General features: G+C 47.6%; 1 protein-coding gene and 1 long non-coding RNA gene across 2 annotated transcripts in view; both read right to left on the minus strand.

The window, feature by feature from the left end:
- DPP6 (dipeptidyl peptidase like 6) overlaps positions 1 to 26,059 on the minus strand; it is a 646,419-nt gene that overhangs the window by 416,423 nt on the left and 203,937 nt on the right.
- LOC116856687 lies at positions 13,339 to 18,185 on the minus strand. The gene is made up of 3 exons (XR_004380609.1): positions 17,767 to 18,185; positions 16,118 to 16,121; positions 13,339 to 13,350 (listed from the first exon to the last, which is right to left on the minus strand). It is a non-coding gene; the product is annotated as an uncharacterized LOC116856687 (long non-coding RNA).

The following is a 26,059-nucleotide window of genomic DNA, read 5'->3' on the forward strand; positions in this document are numbered from 1 at the left end:
ACAGACATTTCGATGAGCTGGACAGGGCACAATTCAGTTTGTTTCATTCCCTGTGGTCATTTCATTATATGTCTTTGGAGAGTTAATTGATCAATTTTTGCCAGATCTCAAGGATATGAGACAGTGAGGTTTTATTTTTTCCTTGAAGCATGGAGGTAAGGTCATCCATACCTGAGATAGCCTTCACCAATGAAGTATAGACTTAGCAGCCTTTATGTATGAAAAATAACTTGAAATCCATTTTTTTCAATAAAAGTGTCAGGCTTAAGGTTCAATTAAAATGATGCATGCTGGTTATTTGGCAGTTCCTGACAATAAAAGCTCCACACAGGTAAGACATTCAGGTAACAGAGAGAGACAATTTATATTTGTTATTTCAGTCCATTAAAAGTGTGCCCTTGGCCCAAACATTCGGGGATGTGTGCATGACAGAAAATATAAGTGTTTTTCTTCTGATTATTAATACTATTTGTTGAATAAGGACAGTCTTGGTGCATGAAAACATCATCCAAATCTTTCATTTATAACAAAAATAAGGCAAACAGGACAGACTGACTCTCTTTCTGGATCATTAGAGTAAATACCTAATTAAAGAATATTGCTCTCTCTCTTTGGAAATGAAATTTCCATCCAGAAGAGAGACTTGAGCTAAACTCCTGTCGATTTTGAAAGTGATTCCTAAGGCAGTGTACAAAGAGATCATCTGTAACAGTGAATCATGAGAACCATGTTTGTATCTGAAATAAAGACATGAAGCAGGTCCTAGAGGCAATGCTGGGCAGTGGGGGCTCGAGACTATCAAGGCCAAGCATGAATGTTCTGGAAAGAAAAATATTTTTTTGTTAAAAAGAGGTTTCCTGAAAACATCATGTATATATAAACTCCAAGTCCCTCTTTAAGCAAAACGGCTGGTGAGGCAGTGGGCTTGGGGCGAGGAGACCCATCTGATCGCGGACCCTGCCGATTACCGCTCTACAGTCCTGGTACCTTCTGTCACTGAGCTTCCATTTTGTCATTGGAGAATGGAGATGGGAAATCCCACCCCAGAGTTTGGAGGAGGAAGCAAATACCTGCGTGTGGGAACTCAGCAACCCACAATGTTTCGTGCAACACTAGTTAGCACGATGTCTCCCACCCTGTGGAAGTTCAGAATATTCATAAAAGGCACAACCTCCCGCCTGCATGAAAAAAGTACCCACGGGGCCCGAAAATACTCAGGAAACGGATCAGGAGTATGGTGGCCAGGGGTACAAAGATGTGGGTATGATTGAGCAGAGCAGAGGGAGACAAAGGGCTTACTTCAGCAGGACCCACAAGAGACGTGCATACACTGAGCTATCCAAATCTCAGTTCTGATACGGACTACTGAGAAGTAAAGCAAAAATGCAAATAGAAATACAGCTAGTATTAAGCTATGCTTATACGGAAGGGGAAAAAAGAAAAAAACAATTCAGGAGCAAACATAACTTTTAGAAGTTATTTGAAACATAGTTAAACCAAGCAATGGGGGATTGGAATATTAAGGCTAGGAATAGATATATTCCCAAGAAACTCACTATAAAAATGGAAGGTAATGATGAATGGGAAATATTAGGGAAGAGTTATCATAGTAAGCTGAATGTAATCAATCTGTAGGATATCTCCAGATAGAAAAGAGTATATTCCCTTTCTTCCATGGAACCCCACCTACTTGAGCCTCCTTCCAGGTTATGTCCCTATTGCAGAAATGGCACATTGTACTCAGCTCATGTCCTCAATCCTCCTAACTGAATGGAAAATACAAGTGTGTGTGTGTGTGTGTGTGTGTGTGTCTTGTTACACAAGAGTTTTGTGAAGTTTTCACCTATAATTATCTCATTTGTACCTCTCAACTGTCACTCAGACCCAATCCTTTAGATCTTTGGAATAATTAAATCATCTATTAAATACTTTAACCAGCTCCGATCAAATTATTACAAACCCATGGATGTCACCTGAAAAGGAAACTTATAACGATTATGGAAATTGATGTCAGCATGCCCAACCCTCCTCCTGATGGCCTAGCACTCAGAGAAAAAGAACAGCGCTAACACTATAATCTATAAACACGGCAAGCTCAAACTGTTCAGAGACAAGTGTAATATTCTTGGAGTTCTCCCATCAAGAAAGATGATTCCATCCACTTATACGAGAGATGGCAAATGGGTCAATAAAACTTCACGGTTGGGGGACCAAAAGCAGCAAGTGCCTGATAGAAGTTAGTTGATGATGAAAATAGACATGTACCTTCTGTGTAGAGCTTGACAAAATCATCCGTCACCAAGATCATGGCTTGCCCCAAACATGGGCCAAACGCCAAACGGCAGCTGGATGCCGTACCCGCGCAACCAACCAAGCAAACGGTCTTTCGGCTCAGCCTTCATTCCCTACAGCCTTTTGTGCAAAATGACTTCCTTCCTTTCTTTTCTTTTTAATACAACCTACAGAATGTTAGCTTTAGGCCAACTGTGCCACTTAAAAGAATGACACCTAAACCCTAAACGAGACCTTCTCATTAGGGCTGTCTTGGAAAACTGAGTGGTGGAAAGGAGACAATATCCTTGCAGTTGATTGTCATACTTATGATGGTCCTTTATACTTCAGTGACTCCATAAACTTTTTTGAGATGTATACAGAATGGCACTTTATTCGGTTTTGAATTTCTTCATTTTTCCCAAACAGGGCTAATGGGCCCATTTTTTTCTGCAAGTAGGCCAGGTTCTGCAACGAACTATAAACCAGGAAGGATCACAGTATGACCATCTCGGTTGCTACCATATTACCGTTTATGATGAACTTTCACACACATCATCAGTTTTGATTTGGGACATGGCTTTTGAAACCAGGTGGATAACTTCACAGTCACGTGTCGCAAGTAGAGGCATTTGAAGTAGGCACTGCTAGCTAACGTGAGTGTGTTTTATGTTTCAAACATCTTAAAGACTAGAGCTATAACGTATACTGCCCACAAAGCCCCTCTCAGGATTTGATGCTTTTCTCTTCATGGTGAAATCCAATAAATGCCACTATCTTCCCAAGTACATCCAGAATTAAGAAGTTTGTTAGAGTCTAGGAAATTTTCTGTTCTATTCTGGACTCTTCCAACTTCATGAATCTGCTCTGATGCCCTGACGTAAGCCCTGAAGGCAGAAGCTGCACGCTTCTTAGAATCCCCGTGTTGCTTAACACAGCTGAACAATGAATTATTAAGCATGGTTCTCTTCCTGGCATGGGATATCACCAGGCACAAAGTTTTGGGTCAGATGAAAACTGTCTTGCTTCTGTTGCTGACCTTTCTGCTCATCTAGTTTGCCTGCTAAATATCAAAGCATGATGAGAGTGAAGTTTGGAAATGAAGGTTTAGTCAGATTGTGCTTATGGTGCCCAAAGAACTCACAGGAAACCAAGCTGTTCTGCTTCTCCTCATTCAAATGTTTTTCATTCTAGAAACACAAATGTGCACAGTGTCATAACACAGGATGAACATCTGAAGCCCTACTGGTTACATTTTATAATCAGAATGTAGGCTCCTGGTACCACTCTCCCCAAATCAAGTGACTGGTCTACAGATGGACTTGTGACTCAGGCGGGCTAGGCAGAGTCCTTCTATGGGCTTTTCCTGGCTGGAGATAGTGGGGACTGAGCTGGGGGTATGGATGTGGAAGCTGCTGGCAGCTGGCTTCTCTGTAGGAAGGAAAAGAGGGTCTATGGAAGAAGCTGTAGCTCTCCCCAAGACTGGATCTCTCAGCCCTCTGCAATTCCATACCACCAACCCCAGTATCGTTCAAACCAAAGTCCACAGGCCAATGGCTGCAGGGAAAGGGAGAACAAATCAAGGCTTCTACCCATTTAACAGCTAGTATTCGGCTGAAGGAGAGTAGAAAGAGACATAAGGAAAATGGGCTTTGCCAGATTGCAATATATTTCCTTTGGTAAAAGCTAATCCAGGCTCCCAGTGTAAATTCTACCCATCAATGCAGAAAACAATGCCTAGCACATAATCAAAATTGGCTGAATTTAATATTTTTATATTCCCTCTGGATCCTTGAGCTCAGAAGTGTGCTTAACGCCCAGTAAGTGCTCAATAAATATTTATTTTGAATGAATACCACCTTTTTCTCAGTTCTCAGTATTTGTGCAAAAGAATACCACCTTTTCTGAAACTTTAGGAAATAACTGCATTTGCCAATGTGAATTCAAATAGACGCATGAGCAGTAAATGTTTCTATTCATAACATGGACTTAGACACAATTCCTTTCACCAGAAGATGATTCCTTTCTTTCATTGTAGAACTGATATTAAAAAAAAAAAAAAAACTAAAGATATTAGAGGACGTAAGGCATTTTGTGTGAAAACCAAGCACATCATAGAACTGCTACCCAAAATGCCAGACATGAAGCACCTACAGAGATCCAGCAATAAAAAGGGAGTGAGTATGAACGGAGAGGTGCTCCTGGGCGTGAGTAAAATACACATCCAATTGCAAAGACCTGGTATGGACAAGAAGAATGCACAACATGACCTTAATACCCTTTTATGTTGGTTTCATGTTGAAATGATAAGATTTTGGGTAGACTGGGTTCAATAAAATACATTATCAAGTTAATTCCATACATTCCTTTTCTATTTTAATGTGGCTACAGAAAAAATTGAAATAAAACGTGTAGCTTGTGTTACATTTTTATTGGCAACACTGCTGAGTGTTACAGAAATATAAAATAGTATTATCACCCTCTTCTAGATGCTAAAATTATACACAGAAATATTAGAACTTTTATCTTTGTCTTTGGAAGCAAAAATTTCACCTGCATTAGAGAAAAACTGATTTGAGGACAAAACAAAACAAACAAAAAATAGTTGTTTTATTTCCATCGTTACATCAAAACATTCTCTGTATTTTTAGATGACACAGATAATCATCAAGTGTAATTTCTGCTTTTAAAAGCATCAGGAAGAGTGCTGAGGAAATTCATGATGACAAGTGCTCAAGAGAGACTCATTCAGGCAGTCCTCGGGTGTTTCCGCCTTATTGCTTTCCCCTGACACAACAGGCTCCTGCCCTAGCTGCTGGCCTGGGGAGCCAGATGGAGAGCAGCACACAGACCAAAGGAACGTCCACCTGATCCAAAGGGGCAGGGAGGACAGGGCGGTGGGAAGGGTAGATGTGCATACATGTACGCACGCACCTTCCACGTCACTGACTCAACGGCCAACAAAGAGCCCAAGAGACGATGGGTCTCTGAAATGGTCAACTACACCCAAGCTGTTTCTTTTTTCTCAAATATATACGCTCATGCATACGGCTGGGGACAAACAGTATCGGATCGTTACTACGCTCCACCCACTGAGCCCAGGAAGAAAGAAAATAACACATCCTCATGAACAAAGGGGCAGGGATGCATCTCTCCATCCTCACCCTGCTGGCGTAACCTGTGTCTATCGGTGATTTCCACATCTGCTGCAGTAGGGGAATCTTTGGTCTGCTCAACAAAACACCGTCAAGGGGTTTATCTTTCCACAAAGTTCTATCAGTGTACAAATCACTGTTAAAGAACTCTGTCTAGCTTTTTGGTCCAGTAGTTTGTGTGTGGGGTGGGGTGGAAGAGAGGTGGAGAGTACAAGAGAGTGTGGTTGACGTGGGTGTGACTGCCCGTGGCTTGACTGTGAGTGTTTCCCACAAGATGGCTCTCACTGAGGTCATTACACCTGTTTACCAGGTACCATAGAAAAAATAATTGACATTCCTAAGCATGGGAAGAGTGAGTACAAGAGGGACAGATAATGAGTCCTACAGCGGGAAAAACTCCCGCACATTTCTAAAAACCTGTGGAATACACAATCTCGGTAAATAATTTCAACGCTAATGGAAAAGTGATGCAAGTCTAGACATGACGATTCTCCCACAGGGAAAGGTCATAACATTTTACTGTTTGAAAATTGAAAATCGGACGTTTTTCTAAATTCTCTGTACATTCCTAAATGTAGAGTTCAGATGCTGCTGCAGAATTAAGAGATATTTTGAGTTTCTTCCATGGAATTAAGATCTGAGTAAAAACCACATGAGCTTAGTACTTCTTTTCCTGGGTACTCATGCAATGACAGCATCTCCTGTAAGCCACCCTGAGGGTCACAAAAGGCACAGACACCCGCTCAGGGCACAAGGATCTATATTTTCTGCAGCATTTTTCATGGATTCCATTAGTGCCTGTTACTTTAAGTATAATTTCCTCATCTGAGTCATGAAAACACAATTACATAAACATGAAATTTTCAAAAGACACAGTACTGCATGGAAATAAACCAATAAAAAATTCTATTAATACATCCATTCATTACCAGGACCAAGTCCTTCAGAAACCAAACTTGGTAATCTTCAACCTCAGCCCTGCAGTTAAGATCTTAATAAACTTAAAACAGGGAGTCTGCTTCCTATGACAAGTCGTACACATTAGGCGCTCAACGATTGCGGGTTCATGTCAAGGTCACCACCGAACTAAGTTAGATAACCATCCAAGTCGCAAATATGAAACTTCTGACAACTCATCAACCACAACCAGGCCTCAAGCACCTCAGCGTAACTTTCCAGCCACACGCTTAAGTGAATTTAATAGAGTCAAGAGCTGTAGACTCACCGCTTCAAGTGGGCCTTATTATCTATGCAATTTCAAGCACAGCAGTGGTTAAGGAAAAGTAAAGCTCTTCAGTCAACGCAGCAAACACACCTTCCGTGAAGTAAACCTTGCCGGCGCTTCAGCAACGTCTCTCCTGCAGCCAGACTGGGGGGCCCAGAGAGACGGTAAAGATGTTGACCGGGCTCAGAGCGTGTCCTCACGCCCACCCCTCTGTCCAGGGGATGAAACCAGAGCCATCCACGGATGACATCTGGGGCTATCAGGGAGCTCTTGCTCGATATGGAGCCGCGCGTACCCCGACAGCTCGATGCTGCCCAACTGGTCAGTGCCCAAGCTGACCACCGAAACCCAGAGCTAGTCCCCCTCCTCCCACACCACAGCCCCCGGGGTCTGGGCTCTGTAAGTCACCGTATCATGGCTCCTTTCTCCTGTCACCCCAGAAGTCACCCTTGAACCTACACTGCCTCATAAGGAAGTTCAACAAACGTGGCCAATGCAGACTCAGCAGAGGCCAAACAGAGCCAACGTTCCAGACCTTTCCATTCTGTTTCTCTTGATGTACTTGGTCCCTTCTTCCCCCAAAGCCTGTCTCCCCCGAGTTTGAGAGGGTCCACCCTGACTTTCTCCGCATCTGGGAGAAGGTGGCACCATGTACTGTCTTTTCATTTAGGCAGATGTCTTCCGTGGAGGAGGACGACACACTGCTTCTGCTTCGGCCACAGGGAGAGGGCGTGGGGAGGCAGCATGCCCAGCTTCCTGACAGGTCTCCTTTTCTTATCAATGGGTTTCTTGTTTACCCACGGGCCTGGTGAACAAGAGGATATTTGCTGACTTTATAGATGGGGGTCCCCGCAGGGCTGAATGTTGACACATGGACTGTGGCACGTGGCTGAGGCTTCTGTGGTGGAGAAAGAGCTTCAGGTAAAGCAGGTGTGGGCAGGATTTGGGGAGAGGAAATGGGCGATGATGTCCCAGGCAATGGTGTCATCAGGGAAGGCAAGGTGCGTGGGTCACTCAAGCAGTTGGATCCTATTTTCCTCGAGGGCTCCAAAAACCTGGCTCATTGGGTGACTGAACGAAACCACAGACTCTTTAACTTTGTGGGTCAGTCATCGGGAGGGGTCAACAGGGAGGACGCGATTCACCCATTCAGAGACTCATCGTGCAACCAGATGGGTGGGGCTGGCATTGCACTTGGCATTGGCACGACCCACGCAGGACAGAGTTGTATGACAGGGAAGTTATTCAAGCCTTGACCCCTTCCAATAGAAGGGCCCTTAGTCAACCCTGCCATTTCAGGGGCACAGCCCGGGCTGACAGTCCTTGATAACGGCTTGAAGAAGGTGTAGTGACATCACCAAAAGCTGCTGTCTAGGGACTGAAATTCACACATCCCTGGTCTTTTGCCTTTTAGAGTAATCCAGGAAATAAAAAAATCAAAATCCCATCATTTCTTCTAATAATATTTAACAGTTCCTTAAACATTAAAGACACATTTTACTTCCCCAGCCATATAGCAGGATTCTTTAAACTCTGACCACCCAACATGGCTCACAGCTCCCTCCGCTACCGTTGTTGGGACAGCGTACCCGTTTCTTCCTGACCACTCACCCCTAACCTCATCCCTACTCTTTCCTGGGTGCTATGCCTCCATGGTAACTAGTATAGCACCCTGAGGTGATAGCTACTTAGTTCATATCTGTATGAGGTTTGAGCGGTGAGCACATTTCTACTGATGTGTCTTAAGACCGTGCTAACTCAACGGAAGGCAGCACTGAGGGATGTGTAGACATAAGACGTGGTCTGTGAGCCTTACATAATCAAGAGGTTATGGGATTTGGCGAGCAGGTTCTTGGCTTTCATCAGATCCTCCAAAGGGATCTGTAATCTACGGGTAATGATCAAGGTACTTTGGATTCAGTTTGAGCTTATGAGCTCAGACAATTTCCAGATCTTCCAACATCTGAACCCCTGCGGGGCCGAATCCTCAGTCTGCACAGGTGACACACTGGGTCTCCTCTCTCTTCCACTGCTGTCTTTCCACACCTGTTGTACAACTACTACCTCTGAACTTATTCAAGTGTGAGATGAGATTGAAAATTACCTACTGCATTCTTCCAAAGCATACAGAATTTATTAATTGCTGCTTACTTTTTTAAAATCAGGAGAAAGACATTTGTTATATCCTCATTTTTCCCTTGTTTCCAAAGAAACTCATTAAATAACTAATTAAATATGAAAAATTGCTACAAAAGCCCTAATGCCTTCAGGGATGGTGCAATAAAAAGAAGAAATAGCTATACCCATCCATAAGACACGCAGCTAGAGAACGGCCTTGAATATATACCCTTTCTCAACTGATCTCCAGTCAAGGATTTCTTAATTTGCATTTAATTTGCTCACTTTATTACCTCTGCAGTTTTCTGTTAGTATCAGTTTTTGTGTTAATCTTCTTTATATATCATTTTGACCACGTCTCACCTAGAGTTCCTTGATTTGGAGGGAAAATAAAAAAAAGAAAGAAAGAAAAAGGAGAGCAGAGGCAGTGGTTGTGTTCTGTTTCTGCAAATTACCACCTGTGTGATTTTGGTTAATTTACTCAACCTCTCTGAGACTTATTTCTTCCTATGTAAAATCAGACTGCTGAATTAGATATCTGGCTCATAAGCTGTGCTCTGCTGGAGGGGGCTGCTCTGCTGGCCTGTCTGGACACCATTAGGGAAGCGCTTTCATCTTGTTGAACTTGGCTTATTTCCTTTGGGAAGAGGGTTCTGTTATTAAAGCAAAAGTCCAAGAATCACTGGGCAGGATGGCCTATAAAATGCTTTAAACATTGAATGTTCTTTGCTCTTATAGACTAACCCATCTGAGAATGGACACACCTTAGAACTGACAAGCCCTCACCGAATGCTGAAAATAAGGCCCATTCAAATATCATTGTTATGTCAACACATAGTTAAGTACTTACTAAACAGTGGCTTGAAATCTCCAAGCTAAGAGCAGGGCTCTGTACTGAAAGGTTTTTTCCCAAGCACCGGTGTGATGGGTCTTGTCCCCAGATACGGGCCTCAGCCCAATCTGCCGCAGGTCCCTCAGCTAGCAGGGGGAAGAGACGGGATCAGAGCTGGTGTTCTCCCACTTTCCAGAAAAGAGGGCTCTTGGCAGGAAGAAGGAAAGTGCCTGTCCCTTCCTTGTAAGGAGAAGAAAAAGTCCATAAAATGCCGGAGAGTTTGACGAATTAAGGCTTTATGATTTTTAACGACAGATCGGTTTTTGCCTACCAAAGTTCTCTTATTAATCTCATTCTTTACCCGTGTGCCTTATGATGTGGAATTGGGGGGATGGAGTGCTTATTTTGCTTTTCAAAAATCAGTGCCAGATGTTCTAATTGTCTCGAGTCTTCTTAGAAATTTCTCAGGCTACTTGGAGAAATGCTGCGTACCTATGGTAACAGGTGTAACAGGTGTATGTGCGCGCACTTTCATGCCATAAGGTACCTGCGGTTCTAAGTAAACTTGACTTTTATCTGGGGCATCACAAGCCCTCTTAAGCTCTTTGAAAACCAGAAGCTTCCAGGACCCTTTCTAGTCCGCAGGACATGCCAAGATTAGGTAATTGCCCTCACAAAACTGTCATGTTTATGTCCGAGCCATTCTTCCAGTTTCTTTTATTCCCCCCAAATCCTGTTCTTTTAAGCAGAAATGTGTCATAAGTTCAGATCTCTTTTCTTTCTTCCAGAATCCCACTAACCCTCTGCTGCTTTCCACTGTGGTACTTCCCAGGCAACCATGTTCTGCAACCCTCACAAGTAAGCATCTCCGGCTTTCCAGAACCATCTCCATGCCCCCCGCAGTCCTCTACCGCCTGCAGCAGACGGATCAGCCAGCCCCCCAGGGGCAAGGCCACAGAATCGCTCTGTTCTTCTAACCTTGTGCCACCCCGGCCAGCCTCCTGCTCTCCCACTTGGCCTCTCTCCTCTTCTGTGTCTCACATGCATCAGAATAAAAACCTTCCTCTGATCCAACATCTGTCTAATAAGTGGATGGGGCACCAGGCAGGCTATTAACATTTAAAAATATATATCCTCCCCTCTCCCATTTAGAGACCCGGTTTAGGAGAGGTAGTGAGGGTCATAATTCTCAAATTCCCTGAGTAAACTCTGTGACGATCCCAAATATTCTAACACAGAGACTAAAACTCGCCTCTTCAAAATAGAGAAGCAAATTCTTTCATTAATTTTAAAAACATATGTCACCACTCAAGGGGAGCTCTGCTGCATGTTAATTTCTCAAGAGAAAATCAAGGGACTCCGTTTCAAGTTCTTGGTTGTGATGTCCCTCTTGCCGTGGGTAACCTATTTAAAAGGTTGGATCTACCCTTCCCAGAGCATAAATTCCCATGATATTCAAGAGGAATTCTCTGAGCCAGTCAGAACAGACTTCGAGTTTTAAAAATGTTTTGAAAGAGCTCTGCCCCCGTCACCAGTTTCCCCATTTTATTCAGCAGATTATGCTGGTGTCTTTTGGCACTTCTCCCACTCCACACTCACAGGCGCGCCCACGGACATTTTTTAGAAGTCTGTGTTCTCATGCACTTTCAGATGGAGGAAAGCGGTTTTTCCTGAGTTCTGGCAGAAGAAGTTAAATCTCTTAAAACACTGATCAGATATGAGTAAGGGGATCATATATAAACTGTCACGGAAAATTCTAGTATCAAGACTTGAGTATATCATTAACGTGTTCTGTAACGCCCCCGGTGGGGGGGCTGCCTTCCGGACCCTGCGCCATCTGAGCCACCACTGTTAAAAATAAGTGGGCCCCCTATCAAGGTTGGCCCGCGGCACTGACTTAATGTCTGTGCTCATGGCCATTCTTCCTAAGAAGGGATTGCGGCAAATTTCTACTCCATTACTGCAAAATCCTCCCGGAACTGGAAGCCAAAAGCAGCAACAGTGTCTGTTATTTGGGAGTTGACTGATACAAGTCCAGGTCTAACATGAATGCAGAAATAAGAGGTACTCATGGGACGGGCACAAGCTATCGGGGATTTCTGGGGTGCAGAGACCGTCCTCACCATGACCTCTACTTAAGTGGTCACTAATGACTGTGAATAAATACCTTATTTTTTTCTTCTTTTGGCTGTGCCATAACTCTGAACCCGAAATCCCAACCATGGCCAGCTCTGCTGGGTTTCATTACCAACAGCTGTGGGTCAAGTTACGGTTGATTTCAAGGTGGGCAGTGCATTACAGTGATGACCTTAAATGTATTGTAGGGCTTGGCTGGTCTCTGGCATTTAGCACGGGTCGAGGTAGAGGAGCACACGTGAACGTTTGGGCAGACTCAATTCTGATTAAGTAATGGATGGTTACAGGGACTCACAGCGATCAGAGGCACACCCGGGACAAGGCGTGAAGGAGTCCTAAAAAGTGAACGACAGCTGGAGGGAAAAGGAGGAAGGAGAACCAACTTTCTCTATCAGATCACTTTATGGCACGAGAATGTCAGCCTCTTGCAGAATTACATTACTCCACCCCGGTGATGTGGTTCCCACCTACGCTTTGAGGCCCCCAGGTAACCAAACCTGAAACCTGAAATAAAAACATTTTAGCTCGTTTGGTTTTCCAAACCATAACTGAAACGAGAGTACACAACCTCCATGCCATATCTTTTTTTTTTTTTTAAGATTTTATTTATTTATTTGACAGACAGAGATCACAAGTAGACAGAGAGGCGGGCAGAGAGAGAGGAGGAAGTAGGCTCCCTGCTGAGCAGAGAGCCCGATGCGGGGCTCGATCCCAGGACCCTGAGACCATGACCTGAGCTGAAAGCAGAGGCTTAACCCACTGAGCCACCCAGGCGCCCCCTCCGTGCCATATCTTTTTAAAGCAAGGGATTCAAACAACCATCGATCTCTACACACTAACAGGGCCCTGCTTCCTCCCCAAATTAGAATCTTTTCCTCAACTTTCAGAATTCTAGATGAGCAGACTCGTTCAGCCCTTTCTCATGTGAGTGGGCGAACAATGTCCACTGCAAAATCCAGTCAATTAATGCCAAACACAGACGTGACTCATTTCCATCAAGGATAATAATGCTGTAACTCCTGATGAGGCAGAAACATGGGGGCTGTTTGTCACTGTACATGAAGAGCATTTTTGCATGGTCCACAGGCATGCTGGAGCTCGCCACGTTTTGGTGAAAGTTAATGGGAAGCATCCTCCAACCCTCAAAGTCCCCCAGGTCTTCTTTGTGGAGCGTTTGAAGGTCTTGGGCAAGCTTTCCGGGGTAGCTCCAGTACTGAAAGTGAGGGGGCAGGATTATGTCCAGTGTAACGTCAGGAGACCATAATAAAATGTGTTTAATATCAGAGAAAGCATTTTTCAGAAAGGAAAGTCAGCTGCTTTCCGTTTGTTTTGAGTTTGGGTGTGGCATACAGCCAACCTGGGATTGTTTGGGTTTTCACTTAGCCTCCTGAGTGACACTTGTTTATTGACTTCTTTTAGTCGATCACATAACTTGCACCCAGAAGGTGGGAACTACTTGTAGACACCAGAGCACAGTAGATTATGGCTCCAAGCCAGCTGCTTGCTTCATTGCATGTTGTTCTCTCTGGTGATGAGACTAAGTGTTCCTCCTCTAAGAGCATCACACCAGCCCCCCTCTTCCTTCTGTACAAAGACTCTGCTGCTCCCCACCCCTGAACCCCCATCCTCTCCCGGCCACTTCCTCTCCTCACCAGAACCCACCTGGAGATTCCGGGAATGCACACCTTGTTCTGCTCATGCTCTCCCTAGGATGCCTGACTTCTGAGTTCTTCCTTTCATACATGGACCCATTTGGCAGCCAGAATGTTTCTCTCTTTCTTCAGAGTCCTTGATGTATTTCTACACAATCTTAAGAACCTATTGTTCTGACTCTTGTCCTCTTCCTTCAGGGTTCATTTTTATCCAGAGAGGCTTCAGTAACTTAGACAATGAGCAGAACAGAATTTACTGTACACTGGTTCGAACACTGCATCCATTGTCACTTTTTTGAGTTGAGGAAGGACCACCTCAGAAATAAGTCCTGTTTGCACTTCTTAATACTAAATCTTGTTTTTTTTTTTGGTTTCCTTTGGCTACTACTTATTTTTTTAATACCATATTTACCTTCTCCATTAGACTTTCCCTGTAATGTACTTTCATAAAAAATTTAACTCTCCTGATGGTCAAAGCCAGCTCCTCTGTTTCAGTATCTAATTTTACTATGGGAGAAGCAACAGTATCTAATGCAAAGAGCACTGGGCAGAAGACATCCGAAGTCCTGCTCCTGGGTCATCATCACCTGTCTGTTCCTGGGAAGGTCTGTCCTCTCTCAGAATTCCAAGCTCCGTGCATTTTCATGTCCACTTTACAGAAAATGCTGTTTATAAGAATTTTCATTCACTTTAGAAAACTCTTTGCAATGGCATTATAATCACAAAGATCCAGATAAATAATTTGGCCTCTCGATCCTGGGGTTCCTGATTTAACAGGAGAATAGACACATCAGCACTATGCATATCTGGGTTTGTGCAGCTTGGAGAAGAGTGGAAAACAACAAAAAATAGCTCTCACACACGAAGAGCCATCAGAGAACCAGCTTCCAGGGAGGGGTCCAGAAGCAAGTTCCCCAAGATAACACAGAATATCTCCATATAAAAGGAGATGTTCTGGAGATCTTTGAAGGAGAGGCAGGTTCTCAATGATCTGTGAGATTCCTGAGCCTAACAGGTGGACCTGGTCATGGGGTGCACTTGTGGAGCTGGTCATGGGGTCCACTTGTGAGGTCTTTTCCAAGTCTGACTTTGTGATGCAAGAGGCCAGCTTGTGTGTGCGTGTGCACACGCTCGTGCATACACATCCACACACATTACAGATCCAGAATCTACCACTGAAGACTCATGCCTGCACAATATTTGAGCAAAAATGCATCCTGGCTCACTGAAAGCATGGAGAATTAGTCCTTCTGTCTAGTCTTACTCGCAACACTATTACTGATCACTGCTTTTCAATTTTAAGTCATTTGAAATGAGGACGGTAGATTTTAAAATAAATTTGTGCTTTTACTTAGGGGAAAAAAATCCTTAATGTGGTTCTCTAAGGAAGGATTTAGTTCTTTGAGAGAATACAATAAATTTTAACCAAATCAGCTTCAGCTTTTTCTACTTCCCCTGCTAAGCTTCACTCTGGACACGCTGGTGAGGCGAAGGGCTTGGCCAGTGTGGACCTGCTTTTTAGTGGGGAGCCTCTACCATCTGATTGGCCTCAGAGCCAAAGGATGAGTTCACATTATTCAGCTTAAAGGATATTTTGTTTCCAAACACCCCTTGACTGCTCATACTTCATTTAAAAATATGTTTTGGCATATCTGAAGGGAAAGGGAAATGGTCTTCTAAAAGTTCATTCTCCATTTTAGTCCAATGTGTTTATACAGCATCTTAAAAAATCCATATATTCTCCTATTTTTAGTACATATTTTAACAAAAAAATGCGGAAAAATCAGCCATCTCTAATAGGTAAAATCATTGGGTTTTATAGTTTTCCTAGGTTTGTTTTTTGTTAATCTGCAGTACTCCTCAGCATACAAACGTTATTTCCAGCTGCTACCCAGCTTCTGACTCCCAAGGTAGGTCAGAAACTGCACCATGCCTCTGTTAGTTTGCTAAGAACTGTCAGTCTATTGCAATAACCAAGTAAATTTTCAAGAGTGTTGGACATAAGTATCAAGCCACAGAAAATCCAAATCCTCAGATTAATGCCTCCCAATGTAAGATATAAGGTGTCACTGTCACAAACTCCGTCAGTATAATGAAATGATCCCTAATTCAAAAAACAAACCAAACCACAAACCAGCATCTCTTTCTCCTTCTCTCTCTGTCTTAAACAAAATGCTGGAGCATATCCCTCTGCCCTGGCCTCCCTATAAACCCCCACCCAGCTGGGGATGGGGATGGGGATGGGGATGGGGATGCTCACAGCTCCACTAGCAACAAGGACGAAATGCGATCAAGAATGGGAGGACTCATTCAGAGCTCTGCCGTCTAAGCCCACAGAGCTGAGCTTAAATGTCTTTAAAAATTGATAAGCAACGAAGGAAAAGCAAATAGTCTTCAACAGTCCCCTAAAGGTGCATTAATTTTAGACATGAGACCTCCGCGCTCCATCCCGTTATGCTTCTCCTGCCCTGGTCCTGCTGTTGACCCTCACTGTGTTCTGCTTCACAGGGGGGCCACTATGTCCTTCTCAGGGTCAAGAAGATGCCTGAGAATGGGAAGACGGCCTCCTGACTCCTCCCTGCGCGCACAGCCACCTCTGTCCTCCGCGCTCTGCCCGTTGGCCACAATGGCCCCAGGGGCAAGGATGGGGGGTTTCCAAAGACCAGAAGGTACAAAATCAAATAAGACCCTACTTGTCCTCTGAAACCCACACCCTAATTATTTCCACGCTCCTGACATGTAGAGGGAAACGAGAGTAAAGTTACACAGGAGTCCTGGGCCTTCTTCCACATAATAGAGATCGGGCTTCTCAGTGCCCGCCTTTGGGCTCAGACCTATGAACAGCAGGTGCTTTCTCCGTAATTATGAGCACTGTCCCATGGTCAGAAATGCTCCCTGAGTCCCTGCTGCCATGAGCCTGCAAGCCCAGGGCACATTCGCTTTAGACCTAGTGAGCAGGAGAACTGTAATAAAAGGAAGCCCACTTAGTCACAGGACGCTAATTTAGGGTGGACACGTTTCTTTCTTGAACAAATAATCTGTAGAATTTTTTTCAAAGGAGGAGGGGTCAGTTGGCCTGTTGTGAACCTCTTGGTGTTCACGCAACAGTGAGCTCTCCCACCGAGAAGAGGGATTCTTAGACTTCTCTATTTATAAAATCTTCTTCCCAGAAGAAATGAAAATTGTATATGAGTTCCTCAGATGATGGTAATGATGATGATACTACTATTAAGGTGCACTCCCTTTTTTTAATTAAAAAATGGGCTTGGGGGGAATGACCCCCAAAATGCACCTCCCACTAAATACAGATCCAAAGTTGTCTTCATACTGTCTCCGCAGAGTTGGCGACAAGACTATCACACACTGTCCCCAAAGAGGCTCTTGGTTTTCCTGAACTCGAGTGGCCCCAATCTTGGCCCCAATCCTAGCAAGCGGGACCTGACAGCACCCCTAAAATAAATCAGGGAAATTAGCTTCTGCTGTTGATCTACCAGGCTTGAACTAACTGCTCTGGGAATCTGCTGGTGTCTCCCAGGATCTATTTTAATGATCTGCTCTAGGAGAAGCAAGCAGTGATTAAAAGATAAGAACCCTCACTATATTTGAGAAGGGAATTAGGATATCTACAGGAGTGCTCAAACCCGGCTTGCTGGTTCCCCTTCATTTCTGAGACTCAGGCTCCCAGCCTCTGCAGATGGCAGGCCTGAGTGGCAGGGTGAGTGGACACAGAGCCCTCCTGGCCATCCTTGGCCAGCCCTGAAAGCCCTGCTACTTCTCAACTGGGGCAGGGGGCTGCCACTGGGTCCTAGCTGTGCAGTTTTCCTGGCACCGAGAGTCGTCCCTCTCTAGAGGCCCAGGATGAACAGCAATCTGTCCACCCTGCAGAAATACTTGAGCAGAGGAGGAAAAGGGACACAGGTATCACAAGAAAAGTCCTTTAAACACAGCTCCTATGTCCTCTCTGGACTTGTGTTAGAACCAGATCAAAGTCCTGTTGGAGGGTCAAGTACAGGGAAATTTGGGGCGGGGCTACCCACCTCTTCCAGCCCTCCCTCCTTACAGCCCCCCAAATTACAAAGTAGTTCGAAACCTTCACAACAGCTGTGCGGAGGAGAGAGGCCTTGGTGGAAGGGTCCCCTCGCACCAAGTTTACCTCGCCGCATGCTTGCTCCCCGCGCCCCTGCATGACCGGGAGGCCAGGGCGTCTTGCAGAAATAGAAGTCAGGAGGGAGGCAGGCAGACCCCAGCGGCGCTCGCGCAGCGCCCGTGTTCGCCTCCAGCTTCGGGGCTCAGGGGAGGGCAGTCATGGCCCATGCAAAATCGCTCAGGAGACACATCCCCCACTCCCGCACACGCACCCCCGGAAAGCAGCGTTACCTGCTCCTGCTGCTGCACGGATTTCCCCGAAGCATTAGGCTCCTTGGCCGTAGTCATGGTCCCCGGCCCCGGGCGCGCGGCGGCACGGGGGCAGGTGCGGTCTGACGGTGAGTTCGAGCCACCGGAGTCCAGTCGGCGGGGAGGGGTGTGATTCAGTCCATACTTCCGAAATCACACGGCTATTTCGGGGAGGGTGGGGGAGGGAGCGTGGGTGGACCAGCCTAGTTTTCTCTCCAAATGCGAGGAGCAGAGAGCGGATCCGAACAGGGGAGAGGCTGCGGCTTGGCGGGGCTTCTCCAATTAGCAACAGCCTCCGCGATCGCCACAGAAACAATGGTAACTGCTTAGCAACCGGCAAGTGGCGGCGCGGTGCAGGAAGGGGACCCGAGCGATGCGCGCCGCTCCCGCCCGCCGCCCGCTGCCCGCCTCCCGCGGCGCACGGCGCATGCTCCGGCCGGCTCGGCTGAGGAGGGGGCGCGGGGGGGCGGCGAGGAGGGAGCTGGGGGGGAGGGGCTGGAGAGGGGGTGCCGGGGGAGGAGCGGCGTGGGGAGGCCGGAAAGGGGCGGCAGGGCCGGGGTGGCTGGGGAAGGGGACGACGGAGGGCACCTGGCGGGGCCCCGGGCGGGGGCGCGCGGCTACAGGCCGGGGGACCGTCGCCGCCCCGGCTGCCCAGCCTGGGGGGCCGAGCCGGTGCCCCCCGTGGCCGCGCTCGCCCGCGGGTCACACCCGGACGCGGGAGGGGGTCGCTCAGGGGACGCGCGCAGATGGTCTTTGTTTCTCGCTTCTGCCAAGTAAGTGCCCCGCGCGAAGGCAGCCGGGGCAGCGGGTTGGGGGCACCCAGGAAGGGCATCTCTTCTGCCTGCCCGGTGGGTTTTGCAGGGATGCTAGATGTGGAAATCTCGGCATTTTTTTTCTTTAAAATTCCGAAAACTTACTGTTTCCTCTTTTTACTCAAAGAATCTTCTGTTTCCCTTTGAAAGATCAACCAGAACCTCAAGGGTGTCTGTCGTTTAAAAGGAAAAAAAAAAAAAAAAAAGGAAAACAGCATCTGGGGTGACCTTATAGGAGCCAGGTTCCCTGCTGAGTCCGGAGCTCAAGGAGACAGCAGGACAGACTGGCCAGTCCCCTGGCCCCTGCCTGCTCTCCTGGCCACCTTGCACTGCTCGTGGGCCGCTCTGGGCCTCCCTGCCCCTACCCCTGGGGGCACACGGGCTGGCTGGTAGAGGAGAAATGCCGGGTGGGCCGAGCTGACTGGCTTTGGGTCAAACATGAGTAGCCACTAGATTATAGGTGGGAATGTCTCATGGCCTTACAGACACGCAAACCAACCCAGCGCCCAGAGGCCTTCTGCTGCCCCTGTGCGTGAACAGTGCCCTCTGCAAACACTGCTCTTAGTCGTCCTGGTCTAGATCTTCCACATCTCCCAAAGGCCTCCCAGGCCACAGGCATTCCCTGGCCTGGGGGAGCATCCCCGCCCCGCACTCAGCGCTAGGAAGTACCCTCAGGAACAAAGTCGCCACCAGGAAAGACGAAGTAGATACATTTCCACGCAAAAGCTGTCCAATAGCAGACTTCTTGCTCGGTTCCTTTCCGGCACCCTGGCCCTTAGTCATTTCCCAAAAACAAACACACTTGCAAAAGCCACTGCATTATAACCTTCTTTGGAGTTGACTGATGAACCCAGATCATGGCAGAGTTGCCTGGTCCCCTCTGCCACGGTCTGAACTCGATTCTGGTCTAAGATTCTAAGACACCAGGACAGGCACCTGCAAGTGTGCAACGTTTGCTTCTTTTGTTTCAACTTCCCTATAGGACAGGGTGTTGCCAGTCCTTGTCTAACTCCTCTTTGTGGCCTCACAATCCAGGGTCTGCGCACAAGTTACTCTCTGTGTTGCTTTCGAGGAGTGTGCCAAGTCAAGCAGACTCTCAGGGGAGGTCTTCACAGAGCTACAGCCTCCTATGTGGAGGGGGTCTTCCCCCCAGGTCACATCTCTGGCCTCAGGAGGCCGCTGCGGTGTCATGAGGTGGGCAAGCAAACCTGCCCTCAGACCCCAGCAGCAAAGACTCAGCTAGAAGGGCTGAGCAGCCATTTTCCCCCTGGTCCCTGGACCACAGTGACCCCAGTGGCGGGGGGGGGGACACCTGATGATAAGTGAAGTGAGTGGCCACACCTGGACCCAGTGGTCTTGGCTGCAAAATACCTTTTTACTATTTCAGTCTCATTCCTGAGAATCTCAGAACTTGTTCTCCAGAGTTTCCGCTTGAACGAAACTCCTGAGGGGGCCGGGGGGCAGGGGTCAAATCTTAACCCACCATCTGTTAGCATCTCTGAAAGGATCCACTGCTAATCCCGGAGGCCAGGACCACCACCCCACATGGACATCCAAGGACAGGGACCACAGCAGGAGAAGGAGAAGGGAAGGGATCTAGGGGCTGCCTCCTCCTCTCTGTTTCTGGGGCCCTGGGTCTAACCCAGGGAGAGTGAGTCATAGGCTGGGGGTGCTCGGGTGTGTGGTGGGGAAGGACATGAACCCCCCCACCCCGGTGCTTCTGTTTTTTTATTTCTCAGTAAAGACTTTACCTATTTTTTCACATCTATGATGAATACGGATGTAAGTAAAGTTCTCCTGCGCCTGCAAGACGGTACCCGGTACTTCAAAGGAGGCTCCCACTGGCCTCACATTATGAGGTCACCGAGTGCTTGCCTGAGCAGCTCCCTGCCAGCCGCACACCCCCACTCGTCACCTCTGGTTTTGGGGGCCGCGGGGTGGAAAAGTCTGAGCATCACTGGTCTAGGGCCGGGCCAGACTATGCCACTCAGAACCTCTCGGTGCAGTTTTCTGGCACCAAGTCCCTGGGCAGCTGACTTTTCTGAGTACTTGACCTTACGGCGCTTCGGCGAGAGAGGGCGGGCTCGCTTGCCAAACGCAACAACACGGTGAGCCCGGCGGACGGGAGAAACCACGCCTGGTTCCGCTTAGACGAGGACCCGAGGACAGTCCAACGGCCGGCAGCAGAGAGCAGGACAGCGGTTGCTTGGCCTGCGCAGGGGGAAAAGGGAAGTGCTGTGTGCAACATGCCTGTTCCGGACCATGGCCAAGGTCTGGAGCGTCCTCCACACGGCGCCGGCCGCTCGCTCCGTCCGTTCCCAGGGTAGATCGCGTGTTAAATGTTCTGACCACAAGAAAAAATTTAAAACCACGGAGAACAAGGGCTGCCATTTGTCAATATTTAAGAATTAATCATCGTCCCTCCAGACGCCGGACAGCGCACGGACGGTCACCCTCCGGCTGGACGCGGTGAGCGACCCTCGGAACCCAGAGCCCATGTGCAGGGAATGGAGGACTCGATTTCCCCGCATCGGCAATCTCGTCTAAACTCCGCGGTCAGAGGAAAGGCCAACAACCAGCTGGTACAGGGTTTGGTTCTCCACCCCCACCCCCACCCCCACCCCACGGCGGCGTAGACCAAAACAAAATGTAAAAAAAAGTTACAGATAAATGTCTGGAAAGCATCACCTGTAAATACTACGGTTTCCAAATTCCAGAGACTGTGGGAACTACAACTCAGAAAAGTCCAGGGTGACGCCAGCAGGAACAGGAGTGCCCCCAAAGGCATACCCCCCATTCCTTCCCGATGTCACACATACTTATCAGCAAACGGACCGGACCGTGCTTACCTGCTCCCATAACGACAACAATAAGAGCAGCTCCCTGGGGTCGTGCTAAGAGCTGCGCACCCAACCCCCAGCAGCTCTGTGAGGCTCCACCGCTAGTCCTCCCATGACAGAAGGAAATTGGTATTTAGAGAATTTAAATCTGAACCCCTTGGTTATCCAGAGACTAAGTAGCCAAACTAGGATGTCAGCCTGGGCAATTCAGGCCCGGGGCCACCGTACTGCCCGGCCTGAATGCCTGGAGAGTAGAATACTGAAAACATTTACACAGTCCACATGCCAGGAATTTCACACACTGAGAATTTCAGGCACACGATCTTCCCCCTTAAAATCTCTTCAATGCCGGTGGTGTCGGTTGCCTCGGGCAGCAACAGTGTTCCACGGACGGAGGCCTCCATGGCTGAGACGTGTTCTCACAGCTCCATCCAAGGTCAGGGTGTTGGTTCCTCCCGAAACCTCTCTCCTTGGCTTGTGGACGGCCCTTTGGCCCGTGTCCTCGCTGGTCATCCCTCTGTGTGCACCTGTGTCCAAATCTCCTTTTCTTCTAAGGACACCAGCCAGACTGGCTTAACCCCCCTCCCCCAGTGACCCCAGTTTACCTCACCTCTTTAAAGACCCCATCTCTAAATACAGTCACGTTCTGAGCTCCTGCCTATTCGGCAGGGGTCACCATACGGATGGGGGCGCACGGTTATCCTGTGTACTGTTAGCCCCCTTGTACTTATGAGGAAAGCAGGCTTAAAATGACGAATAAGTTCCTCCAAAATCATAGAGTTGGTGGTAAGTGGGCATTTAGATCCACCGGCGTGATCAAAACCCTGCTACACACGCACGCGCACACACACTCACACACACTGCCTGAGCCTCTTCGAACACCTGCTGAGGGCCTGGGCAGGCTCGTACTCCCTAAACTGTCCGAAGGAGAGTAAGGCTCTCGCCAGCCCCAGCAGAGCCCCACTCCCGCTGGCAGCTAAGGCGCCCTTGCTCAGGCCTTTTCTCAGGTGATTCCCTCCCTCTCGTGTCTAGGCATGTCCCACTTGACAGAGCACGATGCGCACAAGCAGCATCCCAGCTTTTGGAAGGCGAGAGCTCCTGGGCCAAGGGGGCAGGAAGAGGAGGATCTACAAGCTGATGCACCTTCGTTCCGCAGCCGAGTACTTCTGGGGAGCGAAATGCCCGGAGCAAGGGCTAGGCCAGGCCCTGATTCCCGACCAAGCCCGCTCCTCCCCGGCACACTAGGGCCCAGGCAGCCGGAGCCTCACAGAGCACAAGGCAGGTGTGCCTGCCAGTGGGCAGCCGCTTGTCCTGCCGTGCTACTCCCTCCCATTCCCACCCGCACCGTGGCCGGTGCTGTTAGAATCTCGCAGCTCTGCCGTCAGCCCCGCTGAATGGACCTGAGGCCTTCGCAGGTGCATCTGGAGCGTTTCTTGTAGGCATGCTGATGGACCCCGCTCCGGTCCCTGCTGCAGAGGTGTCCGACCAGCGCACTGGCACAGGCCGGGAGCGTGCGCAGCCCGATGCCATCGCCCACTTCTCTGATGTCGGCTCGCCTTGCCCCAGAAGCCCTTCAGCTAAAACCGCTCTGCATCAAGACCCACCCGATCTGCAAGGCTTCACCGAGTCCTTACCACGTGCGCACAGCAAAAGTACCCACAGAAACAGGCCCACGGCCTGACCCGCTGCTGCAAGGGGGAGACTGGAACGTCTTCCTGGTGGAATCTATGAAGATTCTGAATTCTTCAGCATCAACCACCTGCGAGAGGAACTAACTTACAACTCCCTGAAAATAAGAAATGGGGGCAGCAAGGTATGGGTCCCTGGAGAGGCAAGCGGAGATCCAAAGAAGCAATTTAAAGATAAATAAATAGCAAGAAAACACTGAGCCTTACCAAGGGGGAGGAGAATGTGGATAAGTTTCCTGAAGACTGGGTTTCTCTATTATTTATATACTAAGGATTTGGTTCACTCCATCATATAGGAGCTTGCAAATCTAAAGTGTGCAGAGCAGACCAGGAGGCTAGAAACTCAGGGAAGAGCTGAGGTTGCAGCTTGGGTCAAAGGCCAACGGAGGGTAAATTTCCCTCTTTCTCTGGGAAGATCTTTTTCTTTTTTTTTTTTTCGTAAAGATTTTATTTATTTATTTGACAGAGAGAGCTCACAAGCAGACGGAGAGGCAGGCAGAGAGAGAGAGCGAGGGAAGCAGGCTCCCCGCTGAGCAGAGAGCCCGATGCGGGACTCGATCCCAGGACCCTGAGATCATGACCTGAGCCGAAGGCAGCGGCTTAACCCACTGAGCCACCCAGGCGCCCCAAAGATCTTTTTCTTAATGACTTCAACTGATTGGGTGAGCCCCACCTACATCAAGGAGGGTAATCTGCTTTACTCAAAGTCGACTGCTTTAAATGTTAATCGCATTCAGGAAATCAAAACCAAAACCACCACTACCACCACCACAACAACTTTCCACAGCACTCTCTAGTTTGGTCAAAAACTGGGTCCAATGGCCCAGCCAAGTTGGCACGTAAAATTATGATGACAGGCTCTAAGTAGAAGTGACTGGTGTTGGCAGTTTAGTGTTCTTAATTTCCTCTCTTTCTCCTCCCTCCCTGCCCCATCTTTCTACCTGGAATGCTTGCCACCGTTTTCAGCCATGAGACCAAAACCATTCATGGGACACACCCTTGGGAAGGCAGTTACAGACCTGAGGACCTTGTGAGAAGGAGTTTGCCATAGCACCCCCAGCTCATTACCTCCAAAATGTATATACGGGAAAGAAAAATAAACTTCTCTCTCGTCTAAGTCACTGTGATGTTAGGGGTCATGAACTCACATTAACACAGTGGAGAAACCTCTTCTGTCTTCTCTTTGTATTACTCCTAATAGTTGTATAGAGCGCCCCCTACAGTGAGAGCGGATAAAAGGGGGAAGGAGCAGGAGCTGATCTGTCTCATTACACCTGCAGGATTTATGTTGAGTTCTCGATGTAGTAAATGCGTGAGCATCTAAATCAGGGCCCGCAAACTATGGACCGTGGGCCAAACCCGATCTACTTCCTGGATTTTAAATAAAGTTTTATTGGAATGCGGCTGTCCCAACTCACTTACATACCATCTAACAGGTGCTCTGCGTGACAGTGACAGTCGTGACACCATGACAGTGACCATGTGGCCTGTAGGTATAATATTTACTATCTGGTCCTCTGCAGAAACAGTTTGCTGATCCCTGGCCTGGAGGTATCTGTTACATGCCAAATACAGGTATGTCCATTCATTCGGAATCCAAAATGCAATAGAAAAAAAAAATCCTTCCAAGATCAAAGTCGAGCACCTCCCCAACCCCCCAAACCCAAAGACAATAGAGAAGTCTAACCTGATTCACCGTCAGCCTCAGCTCACCTCCCACCATGCCCATCAGAGTCCCTTTTCCACACTGGAGAGGCACACTGTCCCCCGACACCCGTGAGCACATCCTACAGCATCCTCTCCAAATCCATGACAGTTTCACAGGATGGGGCACAGTGCCCCAGAAGCAGGAACTGCCTGTAGATTTGGGGGATACTGAGAGCATTCAAACGGCCCAACCTCCATCAGTTAGGGTAAGCATTCAAAAACGTGTTTGAATAGATTAACAATGCGGAATATTCAAAGGAATTCAGATATGCAGCATATTTGAGTGATTTTCAATTTTTTTCTCTGAAAGATGCTTCCCTTGCTGATCACAAACCTTTATGAGATGAGGTAATGCTCATCACTCCTCCTGGGGACTAAGGCCACAGGATGCTTGGTCAGAGTCACTGTCTCCAGCTGCCGTGGAAGTCAAAGGCTGTGTTTACTGAGAAATTACTATGTGCTAGGTGCTTTGTATGTAAGTCAGGACATCTGCTCTCATGGTCTCATGGTCTCATCGGAGAGGGAAACTTGTAACAGATAAATGTCTTTTGGTCCTGCTTTAGGAAATACAAGGAGACAGGTGTCGGGAGGAGTGGAGTTGTCTGTCTTTGTGTGAGGCTTAGCAGAACGCACTGGGTGCACGCCAGGCAGTGTTAAGCAGTGATTAGAAGCGAGATAATGGGCATCCAGGGTAGCATGGATGGATGGTAAATACAGTGCTTAAGGCAAAAAAATAAGAAATATCCATATTTACACATATATACATATATATGTAAGAATATATTTACATAAATGTTACAAAACAGATACATGCATTTATAAAGAAACTGAAACCCTTTAACAAATAAAAAATGCATTCCTACAAAATATGTGTTTTGCAAGAATACATACAAACTAAAAAGCTATTCATCAAATAAAATAGACTATTTGCTGACGGTGGGGTGGGAAAAGAGAGTAAGTGACAAGCCCAGTTAGGAAAAAGAAAGGGAAGAAGGGAGAGAGAAATGCAGAGAGGAAGCATAGGGAAAAGGAAAAGAAGGAAGAAGGAAGGCGGGGGGGGGGGGGGGGTTGCTTGACCAGTGAATGAACCTGTGCTGTGACGTCCAGCTCTGCCCCGCTCCATCCCACACCTGTGAATCAGTTGGAGAAGGTCCAAGCAGCATGCATGGGAGTACACAACTGCTTGTACCATCTTCTGGAAACCTTCCGGATGCTGGAGAACCACTGC

The sequence above is a fragment of the Lontra canadensis genome, unplaced genomic scaffold (assembly GCF_010015895.1).
Source record: "Lontra canadensis isolate GAN:19392208 unplaced genomic scaffold, GSC_riverotter_1.0 scaffold111, whole genome shotgun sequence".
In the NCBI taxonomy this organism is placed as follows: Eukaryota; Metazoa; Chordata; class Mammalia; order Carnivora; family Mustelidae; genus Lontra; species Lontra canadensis.